The sequence below is a fragment of the Castor canadensis genome, chromosome 4 (genome assembly GCF_047511655.1).
Source record: "Castor canadensis chromosome 4, mCasCan1.hap1v2, whole genome shotgun sequence".
Classification (NCBI taxonomy): Eukaryota; Metazoa; Chordata; class Mammalia; order Rodentia; family Castoridae; genus Castor; species Castor canadensis.
The window spans coordinates 157,406,188-157,422,079 of NC_133389.1; the positions used below are offsets into that span (position 1 = coordinate 157,406,188).

At 38.7% G+C, this 15,892-nt stretch overlaps 1 long non-coding RNA gene across 1 annotated transcript in view; it reads left to right on the forward strand.

The window, feature by feature from the left end:
* The window catches only part of LOC141422626 (uncharacterized), a 58,713-nt gene that overhangs the window by 34,484 nt on the left and 8,337 nt on the right, over positions 1 to 15,892 (forward strand). The window contains exon 2 of the long non-coding RNA XR_012447366.1: positions 12,072 to 12,138. This is a non-coding gene — a long non-coding RNA (uncharacterized lncRNA). The remainder of the gene's footprint in view (positions 1 to 12,071; positions 12,139 to 15,892) is intronic.

Sequence of the window (15,892 nt, forward strand, 5' to 3'; positions counted from 1 at the left end):
CACATTGGGAAGGGCAGACAGGAGTTGAGTGGTTTCTAATAGTAAATGCAAAATATTTGGTGATGTCATTCAGGTGAATGAGCCTGAAACTTGTGAGGAAGGAAGGAATGAGAGGGGATGAGTCTAGGAGAAGGGCAATGGTTTCACTCATCACATTACATCACACAAATCACATCACACAGAATATTGCTTTCATTTAAAAAAATAAAATTTTGATTGCACTGGGAATTAATTTTAAAAGAGGAGAGTAACATCTCTTAAATGCTTCTATAGTGCTTGAGGTATTAGTAGATGTTAAAGAAATCTGCTCTTAAGTATACTGGAAATGTCTTAGTTTTAATCCTGATTTCATCCCTCATCATTTAATAGAATGTGAAAATTGATTGTTCTGCCTTCTGTTTGTCTACAGGCAATGTATAAAATTACTTTTGTTATACCTGCCTGAATGAAAAACAAATACATATACCAGATCCACAGTAGAATGTGTTGTGTAGGGAGTGTGGAGTGTGGCAGGTTTGAGGGTCTTGTGCATGTGTATGTTGGGGTGGTGGTGCTAATAGATAAGAAAAAGTCATAGTGCATCTGTGCTTGCAGTCAACTCTCTGAGGATGTGTGAAAGTCAAGAAATCTATTTAGATCAATTTTTAATCATGCTTTATTGACATCTTATCTTTTTTCCTTTTAAGGTCAATTGGCATTTGGTAGGAATCTGCATTACATTATTGGGCAAGGCTATACAGAAACATTTATGTTTATCAAGTTGCACTTGAATTCTTAGGTTTGTGAGTAATTGTGCTCCTTCAACATTATCAGGGAAAGATGAAACCAAACAAACTTTCAGCCTGTTTCTTGAGGGTAAGGAATTGTCACAAATGCCTGTCTGTGTTCGCCCTCTAGTGGACTAGATAAACCTAACATTTAAAAGCTACCTGACAACCCTTAGTTTCTAATATTCTCTGCCACTCTATTCAACCTTTAGGACTCAGCTTCTTGGCATTCTCTCCTCCCTCTGTCCTCACCATCTCTTATATATTGATTGCATAGATGTTTTATAGAAACCTGAATCCTCCCCTTTTCCATGGTGAACTCTATAAGTCAGGGACTCCTCTGACTTCTAGTTTGCCTGACATCATTCTTCATTGTCATTAAATGAGTGAGGAATGAAGGGCTGGATGTCAAGAGCCTTTCACATTTGCCCTTTTCAACTGACTGCAGTCATTAGGGAAAACTTTAAGTTCAAGGCATCTGTGCTCAAAATTTTCTTAAAACAACTTATGCTACTTGATCTTAAAATTCCCCTTTTATTAAAGTATAAATATTCAGGAAAGTGCACACATTTTAATGTATGTATAGTTCAACAAATTTTCAAAAACTGACCATAGCCCTGTAACCAGTACACAAATCAAGAAACCAGGGCACCAATGGCTCATGCCTGTAATACTAGCTACTTAGGAGCCAGAGATCAGGAGGATCGAGGTTCGAAGCTAGCCCCAGCAAATAGGGGCTGAAAAACCCTTCACAAAAATAGGGCTGATGGAGTGGCTCAAGGTAAAAGCCTTGAGTTGAAGCTCAGGTACTGCAAATAAAATAAAATAAACATACTGTTCCAGAAACCCAGAATCACACTTGTGCCCTTTCTGGCTACTCAAGGGTGGTCTCTGTCATGACTTGAACAGCATAGATTCCTTTGCCTGTTCTTTTATTTTATAAAAATGGAATCATACAGTATGTACCCCTTTGCATCTGTTTTTTTCCACCTAATATTACATTTGTGAGTTTTATCCATGTTATGTTACTTTTTGAAAATTGATTCCCAAGGCCCCAAACTACATTTGTATAAAACTACAAAAGACAGCTTAAATTATTCTAAGTGATAATTAGCTGTATCTTAAGGTATGCATGGTCTCCCATACACTCAGTCAGTGAAAGAAGCAACCTCCAAAGATGAACTTGAGGCTTCCAGGCAGTGACTCAGACCTGTCCACTCCTCTTTAATTCATTTTATTCCAACATACGTGGCAATTCCTCTCCTAGGCTGCGTGCTTGGCACACCTGAATGTTGTCTTCGCCCGCTTTTTCTTCCTGTTCTTTAATTTCCATACCTCTTCTTCCTCATATATGCGTGCATGCAGTCATGAGCAAATGTTAAGTCTCCTATTTCCTGCTTAGAGGTGGATAGGTAGGTTGTGGTGAGGATTGTGGAGCTAAGTGTGTTGAGGTATAAGGAAAGGAGGTGAAAATGATACAAATGGTGAAAGGAACTGAAGCTAGGAAAAAGATAAATGAGAGAAAAACATGCAAATTTATTTAACATGTCCCAGGAAACTTCATTAGAAAATAAAGTCCTAAAGAGTCAGTTAAATCTGAGTTTTTTTAATAGTAGGTTTGATGAGAAGTAGATAGTAGAGAAATTTGACAGGGCAAAAAGGCTGTGACCTAATGGTAACAAGCAGGGGAAACATATCAAGGCCTGTTTGTGCAGATTCTTCTCTGTCATCTTTTGTCTTTCGACATAAGAATGTTCTTGTACCCCAAATACAGGGAGAGAGGGCGCCTCTCCTATGAGGGTCTTATGACCAGCATTAGGGGAAGGTCAGAAAATCCTTGCCAGATTTTCTGACCAACTCTGGAAGAAGGGTGAGTGGAAGGTCAGGGTGACCTTCCTGTTGTATCATTTTCTTAAAACATTCAATTAGCTTAAAATATTCAATATGCCAAAGTACCATATTTTGGGATAGAATGTCCTGAACTAATCAGTTGGAATGGGGATTAAGAGAGACTGTTTGAGAAAGTACTTTGCAAGTTGTGAACCCCTGATCTAATATAGAGTTTTGTTATCATGGTATAATTCTATAGATGCCCCTACCTTTTAAAGCCAAGAAATGAGACCTAGTGTTGAAGAAAAGTTTAATAATGACAGGGTAAGCAGTTTGATTATATCCACAGTTCAGATGAACAGCCTATGAAAACTCCTTGACCTGTAAACTGCCCATTGTGATTTTCCCTGTGTCTGCTCTGTGTTATGAGAAACTTCATTTCCCAGGTTTCCTTGCTCTAGAGCCCATATACTCTGACAAAAAGAGGCATGAGTGAAAGGGGATGGGAAGGGGAAAAAGAGAGAGAGAGAGAAAGAAAAAATGAAAATGAGAAAAAATGAAAATCAGAAAGAATGAAAATGAGAAAGAATGAAAGAGAGTGAAAATACTATAGAATAGGAGTGGAGAAGAGAAGATTGGAGAAGGATGAGGGAGGAGAGAAGAAAAGATATTTTTTCTTCCTTTCTGTAGGCCAGCTGAATCTCCTCCATGCTCAGCTCCCTCTAGAGGCCCCTCACTTCATGGTCCAGACACCTCCACGGGAGCCTTTTTCGTGGCTCTATTTCCACAGACAATTCTATGCTTAGGCTCTGAAAACTCCATCTTTTTGTATTGTCTCTCCAGCATGTATGTGTGTGTGTTAACAATTCTTGCTATTGCTAATCTCTGGATTACCTTGACGTCTCCTATTTGGTGTCTTATCTCTTCAATCACCTTTGTAATCCATTTCCTGAATTGAATTCCCTCTGGAATACCTAGAGTAGTTTCTGTTATCCTGACTTCATATATCCTGATTTAATTTCTTTTCCACAAAAATGCTTACTGTTTCACACTCACAGAAACATTTTTCTCCTACACATATTTCTTTCCTCTTCTCAACTATAGGGCTGGCAGAGTGGCTTAAGTCATAGAGCACATAGCAAGTGCGAGGCCCTGAGTTCAAACCTTCATACCACCAAAAAAAAAAGAAAAGAAAAAACCTTTCTCAACTATAGGACCTTACCATGAGTTTTGAGTCAGACTAGTTGCAAACTTGGATTATATTATTTAAGGATGTGTGAATTAGAGTGAATTACTAGCTTATAGTAGGTGTTAAATAGATGTTTATTGAATTAATGAATGATCATTATAATATCATATGAAGATATTTGAAAAGTCTTGAGATGTATAAATGAAAAGTACAATAAAATTGTTCTAAAAGAACCCTTACTTCACATTTTCTAATACTGCATACAAAGGACTTGGTCTTTAGTAATACCCTTTTTATGGGTATTTGTTCAAACATCAACTCATGCATAATAACCCATAAGAGTTTTTCTCTTTTGCTTTTTATAACACTATAGACTTACACTACTATGAAATACTATTATGTATTATAAATATTCTGTTTACTGTTATTATTTTCTTCCTTGCACACTAGACAGGGACCATCACATAGTACTGAGCACATAGAAGGTGCCCAAGAAACACTTACTGAGTGAATTAATCAGTAATTTGATAATAATGTTTTAAGTTCCTATGTCCTTAATCTTTAGCATGCATAAATACTTGACCCATGGTAGTTTTAAATAAATGTTTGTTGAGTCATGAGTCAAATATTTAAACTACTCCAAAGAGTTCAGAACCAGTTTCAGTGATGAAATTAATGATTTTTAAGTTTTTTAACCTTGCTCTGAGTACTAATTGCTAGTTAATCACTAGTTTCTAAAATAGGAAGGGAGGAAGGTTTGGTCTAAATGTTGTTTGAATGAAGTAAGCATGTAGGTCCTTGTTCACTTACTGCTTGTAGAGACTTCCAACAAAAATGTTCAACCATCAAAACACTGCACTGTGTTTGAGTCATCCTTGGGTAGCCATGAGAAAAACAGCTAGTGGCAAGCAGGAGATAGAGCAGGGATGTTGTTCTTTCCAAGTTCTAAACTAACAAATGTACTTAGCTATTTATTAGTTTCTTGGCTGAGTTTGGCCAAGGGGGAAGACCATTATGGGATACAAGTGGGAAAAAGAGCAAAGGTAGGATATTTGTTCACCTGACTCCATCATGCCACATGCCCACAAGTTGAAGTTGACTTCACTCTTCCCCTGAGACCACAGCTCTTGTGGGAAGGCCTGTGTAGATGCCTAAGCTCTCTGAGTTGCAACAACTGCTAATTTTCCCTGACTCTTCAGGCTTGAGGGCCAGGAAGGAGTAACAGAATCCCCTGTACCTAGCCCCAGGGTTCTGTACTGTCTTCTTTTGGTTTCCTCACCTGGCCAATATCATTACAAATAGTCCTTTATTGAAATATCCTCAATTAATCCATTCATTTTTTCCTTGGGTGCTGACTGCTTCAGAGTGATATGGGAAAAATGTGTGTTCTGGACATGAGTTTGTTTTGTTCATCACATTTATAAAGATAATTTAGTATTTGATTCTGGAAATAAAACATAGTGAATAAAGTATCTCCTTTGAAGGCAATCACTGGACATTCTTAAAAATGGCAAGAGCAGACATAATAATAAAAATAGCTGTTATATTTTCTGAGTGCTGGACATGGGCCAGGTACTATTCCAAGCACCTTACATGGATTAATTCCATTAATCTTTAGAGCAAATCTATAATAAAAATATTATTATTATCTCTATCCAACAGACAAGGAAATGCAAGTACAACTTAAGCAACTTTCTCAAGGTCACAGAGAGAGTAGAAGATTTGAATTCAGGCAGGCTAGTACCCAAATCTGCCTTCTTAATCTTTGCTATATCATCAAGGCCTTTAAAATCCCCTTTCACAGTTCAGGGCAAAGCCAAACACTCCCCTCTGCTTGTGAGTATTTCTAAAGAATATTTTCCACTTGCTATCTTCATATTTCACCAACCCACTCAAAATCATTTTCTACCTTTATTTCTGCAAAGAAACTGTTTTTGAGGTCAATAAAGACAGTCTATCAATGCAATTCATTTGGCATCTTTTAGATCCTAAGTGTTTCTTGTATCTGTGACATTTGACATTGACTGTCTTTTTTTTTTTTTTAAGTCTTGGTTTCTGGCTCTTTCTACTTCTAAAATGTTAGCATTTCTGAGGCTCCTTTCCCAAGCTCGTTCCTCTTTTCATGCTGCATTGTCTCTTTGGATTATCTCATCTAGGGATGATTCCTAGGAATCTAGGAATTCTTGGATGTTACTGAACTTTGTACTTATTTACTTCTTCTGAAACACTTGTTATATTACTCTGTACTGATAATTTATGTGCCTGTTTCTCCTAGGCTTCTGTCATCATGTTGATCTGCACTATAGTTTAGATCTGGAATGTCCCCCAAAGCCCATGTGTTAAAGGCTTGATCCTTAGCTTGGTGCTACTGCAACTTTAAGAGGTGGCACCTAGTGGGAGGTCTGTAGGGGTGTGCCCTTGAAAGGGAAAATGGGATCTAGGCCCCTTCCTTCAACTCCTTCTCTTCCTCCTGCTCCTCTTCCTTCTTTTGCTCCTCCTCCTCTTCTTCTTTCTTTCTTCATTTCCCAGTCATGAGCTGAGTGGCTTTGCTATACCACACACTCTGACCATGATGTGCTGTTCCCTACCCCCCATGCACACACCAGATGCCTAAAAGCAATGGTGCCATTCAGTCATGGGCTGGGATCTCCAAAACTGTGAGCCAAAATAAATATTTTTTCTTATTCAGTTGATTATCTCAGATTTTTGTTATAATGATGAAAATCTGACATACCGTACCTAATCCAAAATTGGGATCACATTTATTTATAATATGGTTGTGGATTGTGATGATTACTTATGTGTCACCTTGACTGGGCTAGGGATGCCAACATACTTCATAAGTCATTTTTGGGTATTTCTGTGAAGGCATTTCTGGAAGAGATTAGCATTTGAGTCAGTAGACTCAGCTTTAAAAAAATCATCTTTCCCAATATATGCAGACATTATCCAATCACTGAGGATTCAAATAGAACAATAAGATAGAGGAAGGTAAACTCATTCTTTAGATGGAACACCCATCTTTCTCTGCCAACAGAAACTAGAGCTCTTGGTTTTGGGGCCTTTGAATTTGAACTGAGACTTGGAGCAATATCTTCTTTGGTTCTCAGGCCTTCAGACTCAAGCTACAGATTTCCATGGGTTTATTCCCCAGCTTTCCTGGCTCTCCACTTTGCAGACAGAAGATTGTGAGACTTCTCAGTCTCCATATCACATGAGCCAATTCCCTTGTATATACATATCTATTGGTTCTGTTTCTCTGGGAAACTCTAATACATAGGGAGACTTGGGCATTCAAAGGAATGGGATTATTTATAAATCATTTCAAGACTTGCCTTTAAGAGATGAGCAAGTTCATTGGCCCCATTTTTTAGATAGTTCATGGTAAAAAAAAAATCTTATAACTTTTCACAATACTTCTATTCTTAGGTCTCTTCCCCTCTACCAATAGAAAATACTTACATAACCCTAAATCTTTCCATTAATTTTTCCAAAAGCATTCTGAACTCCAAGGAAGAAGTCATGTTTAGCTTCATAAAGGCATAATTCATAGGACAGTGAGTGGGAAGTCAGAGGTGCTCTCAGCAGACACCTCTTTCAGCTTCTGTATTCCAGTTAATGATGAAGCTACAGCTAGCTTGTCATTTATTATTAGGAGTGTTTAATGCATTCTATAGTGTGAAGGAAGTTATCATATTTCCTTTGACTTCATAGTGGGCATTACACAGCTGGTAGATACCCTTCTTGGAATTCATTCTTATTTTTTCTTCTGGAATCCATTCTACCTTCTAGAACCCCTCTTTTCCTTAGATGAAAATCTCTTTGTCATTCTCAATCCCTATGGCTTAAGTCTCATTGACTTTATCTCCCAACTCCAGGGTTTAGCACAGGGCTCAGCTTCAGCTGTGTACAGTATTTTAATCTAGGATGCTGGAAAATAGAAATTAACCCTGAGTTAATTTCTACTCTTGGAATTCTAGCTTTGGAAAATAGAAATTAACTCAAGGTAGGCCAATGAGGCTCCACACCGAATACTCCATTAGGATTCTGAGGTTGGGATGCTGTAAGCCTGGAACTATTGAGGACTACTGGATTAGTCGGCCTTCTCCACAGAAACAGAATCAATGAAAGACAGATTGATATGTAACAGACAATTCGTTATGGGAATAGGCTCACACAATTACAGAGGCTGAGGAGGCCTGTAAAAAGCTAGAGATCCAGAAAATCTAGTAGCTTGTCTTAGTTCAAGTCTGAAGACTTGAGAAGCTGGGGAACTGCTGATGTAAGTCCTAGTGTCTGAATGTTGGAGAACCTGGAGTTCTGCTGTCTAAGAGCAGGAGAAGATGGGTATCCCAGCTCCAGGAGGGAGGGAGAGAGAGAGAGAGAGAGAGAGAGAGAGAGAGAGAGAGAGAGAAAGAATTGACCTTTCCTCTACCTTTTTGTTCTATCCAGGATTGGATGGTGCCTGCCTACATTGAGTGAGAGAGAATCAATGAGTTAGTTCACTGATTTAAATGCCATTTCTTCTGGAAATACCCTCACAGGCATACTCAGAAGTAATGCTGTACCAGCTATCTGGGTATCCCTTAACTATTCCAAATTAATCATCCCAACTACCAGATGGAAAATGCCTGATTGAGAGTGAATGCAATGCAAAGAATGGCAGAGCTGAGGAAAGTAGAGGACTATAGAGGATAATACTGGATTATCTCCCTTGAGCCCAGAATCTAGACATGCCTAAAGTTTTTAGGTCATGTAGAACAACAAATTCTCTTTCTGTGTGTGAATTTTGTTGTTGTTATTCTTGTTGTTGGGTCTCACCGTATTGCCCAGGCTGGCCATGAATTCCTAGGCTCAAGGGATCTTCCTGCCTTAGCCTCTAAAGTATCTGGGAATACAGCCATCTGTCTCCACACCTGGACTGAGGTAGGCTCAGTCCTGCCTAATACATTATAACAGGTTCAGAGTTATCTGTATTCTGACCTGGTGAAGGCTTTTCTTATTTTGCTAGAAGTCAGAATGTATACCAAGTAAAGGTCAAGTATAACAACTGCTGCTAATCTCCTCTTAAATGTCTTCTAAGCAAAGATGGATCTGAAGTGTTTGGGAGATTAAGCATAAAGCGTTGAACACTTATCTTTAGCTAGGGAGGTATCTTTTTGTTCAAGCTTCTTTAAGCAGTCAACTTTATCTTTAATTACAAATTTAGGTTAGGCTACTTAAAATGTCTACAAAATTTCATTACTGTTGTAAATGTAAGCTGGAAAAGGTTCTGTTAAATTTGTATTTGTAAGACTTCAAAAGAAGTGAGAGAAAGGATGTGGTTTATTTAAAAAAATGCAATTCACACCTGTTCTTAGGAGAACCTGTTGAATTTTGGGTCTTATATTAGTCATTGTGAAAAAAGCCTTCCAGATTTGTTTTAGCTCATAGTTTCTGAGGTTTCAGTTCATCACAATGGGAAGGGGTTTTGGAGAAGGAGGCTGTTCACCTCACCACAGACAACAAGCAGAGAGAGGGGAGGTGGAGAGACAGAAGGGGGAGCAGAGGAATTACTTCCTCCAGCTTGGGCCCCACCTCCTGAAGTTCCTAGAACTTCCCAAAACAGCGCCACCAATTGGGGACCAACTCTTCTACATGAGCCTTTGGTGGTGGGGAGAGGCACACATTATGTCCAGACTATAATAGTTCTGTGTTTCTGGTTTGTTTCCAAAAGGGAGTTAAGTTTTTTTCTTACCTTTCTTATTATGATGAGTATGAAAACTAGAGAAATAAGTTTTAAAAAAAAGAAATTAAAGTGGTAATTTGTGGTAGTTTGAATCTAAATAAAGATTCAATTTTAATTTATGAAAAGGAGGATAACACTAGTCAATAGTACAACATACATTGTACAAGGTAATACAATAGGTATAGCAACAAAAACAACAGAAGCTTACATGTATCGAGCACTTATCATAGGCAAGGTCCTATGCTAAATGCTCAGCATGCATAGATTATCTATCATGGGAGCTGTGCAACCAGCAAATAGAATGAGTCTCAGAGAGGCTCACATGGCTTTCTGGTTGGTTCCTGGGAAAATCAGAACTGTCTCCAGGGAGACAGCTTCCATACTAATACTTCGGATTTTAAATCTCTCTTTTATTCCTAATCATACAGAAATTTAACTGAGGATGTTTTGCTTGCCCTGTGTGATAAACTGAAAAACAGTTAAGCAACATTGAAAATCATAATGGTGTTAGGTAGTTGGCATCTGAATGTGTACTTCTAGATTTTCATAAAAGTGAGACAGTCTGGCCACCATGGGCCTCATTTCCCCAGGATGGGAGGCAGGTGTATGGCCAACTGCCCCTTTTAGATGAGGCAGGTCCTGCTGGAATTGGCCTATTTCTCTGCAAAGGCTCTTGTGTCTTTCTGATTTTCAGCTCTGTCCTTCTTCCCATTTGCCAGTTCTTTGTCTGTAAGGAAACATAGGTCCAATTGCATGAAGCCTGTTCACAGCCTTCCATGGTCCCGTTATCTGAAAGTACTGCTCCGACTTACCTTTTAAGCGTCTTGTCTGCTTTGCACCTCCTCCCACCCTTATATCTTATGTACAGCAATGCTGAGTTCCACATTGCCTGCTATGTAGCGCACTCTGCCTCATGTAGTTCTGGTACCAATAACTGTCCTTCTACTTGTTCAATTGTTAACTTCCTATGCACAATTTAAAACCCATATCAAATGTCATCTCGTCGTGAAATAGAAAATCTTGATCCTTCTGGGAGCAGTGGTTTAAGCTGGTAATCCTAGTTACTTTGGAGGCAGACATCAGGTGAATTGCAGTTCGAGGCCAACCCGGGCAAACAGTTCATGAGACCCAATCTCAACCAATGTATGCCTGTCATCCCCAATTACATGGAAAAACACAAACAGAAGGATTGAGGTCCAGTTGATCCAGGCATATAGACCCTGTTTCAAAGTTAACTAAAGCAAAACGGACTGGGGGCATGGCTCAAGATATAGAGTGCCTGCCTAGCAAGCCAAGGCCCTAAGTTCAACCCTCAGAACTCCAAAAAAAAAAAAAAAATCCTGCTCCAGACTTCTCCTTAACAACCCAGTGTGAATTCACATATTTCTTCTTCTGTGCTCCCCTGGTCCTTCACACCCTCAGCCCCTACATACTTAACAACATTTACCTCACCCAAGTTAGCTGTGGGTCTGGCTCCTGTAGCAAACTCTGAGCTTCCTGAGAGGACGGGCCATATCTATTCCTCTTTCCATTTCTAGAACTTGATAACCATGATTGGATATCAGAGCAAGGGCTCAGTTACTGATAGTCCCTTCTCCTTAATGGCAGTGACTTTGACTTATCATCTCTATTTAACTCAGCAGCATTTAGACCTGGACCACAAAATGTGCTCAATTAACATCTGTTAACAATGAATTGAGTGAATGTTGTGCACGTCATACATAACGTCTCTTAGCCTGTGTCTCATCCCATACTGCCCCTGGCTGTTCTAGGACCCTTTGTAGTCCTAGAACTACAAAGGTAATTGCTTTGTAGCAGCAATTACCTACCAGCAATACCTTTTACCAGCAGACTCTGCCATTCTAACATCAATTCAGTTAGAAAGTTAGGAAGGAAAGCTATTAGGAGCCCTGACTAATCAGGCATGGGGCCTCTTTTTGCTACCATATGTCAGTGTCTCTATACCACAGAGGTAAATAGTATCCCAGATTGCAACCTGGACATTAAGCTACCCCTGCCCACCAACCTGCCTTTACCTCTAATGGGAATGTATTTTACTTCACTGGCTTCCACTTCTTGCCTGAGCTCCCTTCTGGGATGGAAGCTTGGACTTCAGCAGCAGCCCAGTCCATGTGGTTCCCTGCTACCTGGAGAAGCCCTTGATGTCCATCTTTACTGCTTCTTCTATCACTTTCATCAGCTCAGTGTGAGGCACTGCTGCTATAGTTCTGCTGCCATGTCTTGTCTGACCTTCTTCAACACTGATGAGAATTTAGAACTCATTGGCATTTGTACTTCTCTTTGGAAGTTAATGCTGCCTTGGAGGGGTCTTCTTTCCTCCTTATTAACAAGTACCCACTCATGCTATTTGTTCTTGCTGGGAATCCCAGCATGCCTTCCAGAGTATATAAGCTGGGCTTACTTTTGTCTTTGTCTCCTAAAGATAGATCTTGGGCTTCGTACTCCTTCAGGTAATTATCTAGCTAAACACTCCCCCCTTCTTTTTAAAAAAAGTTCATTCTCTTGCTCTCACTCTCTCCCTCTCCCTCTCTCATAGGTTCTCCCTATGAAGCTGGCCTGGAACTTGCAATCCTGCCTCAGCCTCCTGAATGCTGGAATTATAGGTATGTACAACCACACCAGGTCAAAAGTCTTATGTTTTCAATTCACGATACTTAGTAATAATCATATTCTGCCCATATGGGCTTTTGGTTCAAGGCTGATGAGATTTCTTTTCTTCTCTTTCCTCTTCTTTTTTAAAAAATTCAACCAAGGACATTACCTCCTTTCCTAAGTCTTTGTATTTAGAGGTGGTCCACGGCCAACCCTGACAGAGGTCGTTTTTGCTTCTAAATGGGCAGAGTGACCTACTCCCTTTTAATGAATGAGATGGTTGATAGTGGTGACATCCAAGCTTACTCTCCTTTTCTTTTGAGGACAGAAACAGGTTTCCTCTGTTCTCTAGCAGAAGCAATGGCAAGGGTCCTTAGTGTTTCTTGACTGAGAACAACTTTTTGGAGTATCATGCACATTCTATGCGTTTGTTCTCTTCCCTTCTTTAACTTACCAAAACCCATCTTTTTGAAAAGATCTTGCCAAGACCTCATTGTTCCATGCCCTAGAGATGGTTTCTCATGCCTCTTCCTCTTCAGACAAAGGCAAGCTTGCCTTGCCATGACAAATTGCCAGAGTCCGGGCCTGAAAATCCATTTCAAGAAGGTTCCTTAGAATCAGAGACCTCATCAGTCACATCTTTTGTTATCTTTCTGACCACCTTCTCTAAAATGACAAAAACTACAGTATCCAAGGTGGTTTCTTGGGTATTGTAGGCCTCCCCAAACAGCTTTCATTAGAGTTTGAAAGATCCCTTTCTTCACTGTTCTTAGTTGCAGTCCACTAAGTGGTGAACTTTTCCTGCCTCTTCCTCTTATTTTGCTCAATAAATTACTGCTAGAAATGCCATGTTTCAGAAAATACTATACACACCACCCCATGACTGTCCTCCTACTCCAAGTGTCTCCTTTTTTACCTGGAGACCATGTGACTTAATGGTGAAATGTGAAATCAGGAGTCAGAGAATTCTGACTTCAAACCCTGCTTCTGCTCCTTCTACTTGTGTGTACCTGATTAATCCTTAATTTCTAAATGTATATCTGTTAAATGCAGGAGTGTGTAGTACCTAACTCTTATGGCTGTCATGAAAGGATTGAATAATCAAATGGAAGCAAAGTGATTTGCACAGTGCCCAGCGCACTGGAAACAGTCTACACATGTTGTCAATTATACATGTTAGGGGCTACATGGCAGGCAGAAAAATGGTGACAGCAGACAGCCTTCCAAAGCCGCTGTGCTTTCAGCAGCTGCTCAGTCCTTGCTCAGGAGTTCTTGTGGGTTGATTACACAGCACCAACAGGCCATCCTTCATGTCTGGAACTGGAATCCAGATGCTTAAATCTCAGTATTTTCTCGTGTAATAAAACCTCGGTAGAGAATCATTTGAACATTGTCAGTCAACTTTTCTCTCTAAAATAATCATTATATGTACTGTACCTCATGGGGAATTTTTTGTTTGTTCGAACTAATCTAGGTGTCAAAATCGATAGATGTAATGAGGAAGGGGGTAGAGAAGAGGTACTTTCTACCATGTGACCTTTTTTTTAATCTTAGTATATATTAATTGTACAAAGGGGTTTCACTGTGATATTTCCACACATGCACATAATGTACTTTGATCATATTTACTACCTCTATTATTTTCTTATCCCCCCGGCCCCCGCTTTTTAAAAACATTTTATTGGGCTTCATTTTTCTATTTTCATACTGTACTTCAACCACATTCATCCCCATCACCCTCTCCATTTGCTCTCCCTGTTTCTGCTGGTTCCACCCCAGATAGTCCCCCTTTTACATTCATGGGTTTTTTTTAGGTCTGGATTCCATATATGAGAGAAAACATGCAATCCTTATCTTTCTGAACCTAGCTTATTTCATATATAACATGATGATCTCCAGTTTCACCCATTTTCCTGCAAGCAGCATGATTTCATTCTTCTTTATGACTAAATAATACTCTGTTGTATATATGCCCACATTTTCTTTACTCACCATTGATTGATTGATGATCAATCAATCTACAGTGTAGCTGCTGTGACTAATGCTCAGGTATCTCTATTGTATGTCGACTTACATTCTTTCAGATGTATGCCCAGGAATGATGTAGCAGCATGATGAAATAGTTCTAGTTTTAGGTTTTTGAGGAACCTCCATACTGACTGTGTTAATTTACATTCCCAAGAACAGTGTATAAAGGTTCCATCCCCCAATTCTTGCCAGTATTTATTGCTATTTGTTTTCTTAGTAACAGTCATTCCAACTGGAGTGAGATGGAATCTCACTATTGTTTTGATTTGCATTTTCTGTATGGCAAAGGATGTTGAACATTTCTTCATATATTTATTTGCCACTTGTACTTCTTCTTTTGAAAACTGTTCAACTTATTTGCCCATTTATTAATTAGATTATTCTTTTAATGTTTAATTTTTTAACTCTTCATATATTCTGGATATTAATCCCCTGTTCAGCGCATAGCAGGCAAACATTTTCTCCCATTTTGTGGATTTTCTCTTCATTCTGGTAATTGTTTTCTTTGATGTGTAGAAGTTTTTCAGTTTGATGCAATCCCTTTTGTCAATTCTTGCTCTTTCTTGAACAATTGGAGTCCTATTCAGAAAGTCATTGCCCACACCAATATCTTTAAGTGTTTTCCTGTAGTAGTTGCAAAGTCTCAAGTCTTACATTAGATTTTTGATCAATTTTGAATTGATTTCTGTTCAGGGTAAGAGATAGGGATCTAGTTTCAGTCTTCTATCTATGGATATCTAGTTTTCCTAGCACTATTCTTTGAAGAAGCTATCTTTTCTCTAGGGTTTTCTTCTGATTTTGGCACATTTGTAAAAAAAAAAAAATCAGATGTCTGTAGCTGTGTGGGTTTATTTCTGGGTCTTGTATTCTATTTTACTGGTCTGTGTGTCTGTTTTTGTGCCTGTTCTGTGCTGTCTTTGCTATTATGGCTCCGTAGTAGAATTTGAAATCAGGTGTAGTAATACCTCTAACATTGATCTTTTTGCTCAGGATAGCTTTGGCTATTCAGGGTCTTTTATGTGTTCATATGAATTTTTGGATTGAGTTTTCTGTTTCTTTGAAGAATGTTGTAATTTTGATGGGGATTGCATTAAATATGTAGATTTCTTTTAGTAATTTAGCCAAATTGGAGGTCTTTCCATTTTCTGATGTCTTCTTCAATTTCTTTCTTCAGGGTTTTATAATTTTCATTGTGTTCACCTCTTAGGTTTATTACTTGTTTTTTTTTTTTTTTTTGAGGTTATCATGAATAAGATTATTTTCCTGATTTCTTTCTCAGGCTGTTTGATATTGGTATATGGAAAGGCTACTGACTTTTGTATATTGATTTTGTATCCTGCTACTTCTCCACAAGAGTTTATCAGATCTAAGAGGTTTTTTTTTTTTTTTGGTGGAATCTTCAGGATCTTTTAAGCATAGAATCATAAAATCTACAAATAGGAATAATTTGGCTTCTTCCTTTCCTATTTGTATCCCTTTTATTTCTTTCTCTTGCTTTATTGCCCTGGATAAGAATTGAAGAACTATACTGAATAAGAGTAGAGAGAGTAAGTGGACACCTTTGTCTCATTTCTGACTTCAGAGGAAATACTTTTAGTTTTTCCCAGTTAGTATGATGTTGGCTATAGGTTCATCATATATAGACTTTATAATGCTAAGGTATTTTCTTTCTATTACCAGTTTCTTCAGGGATTTTAGCATGAATGGGGTGTTGGATTTTGTCAAAAGCTTTTTACT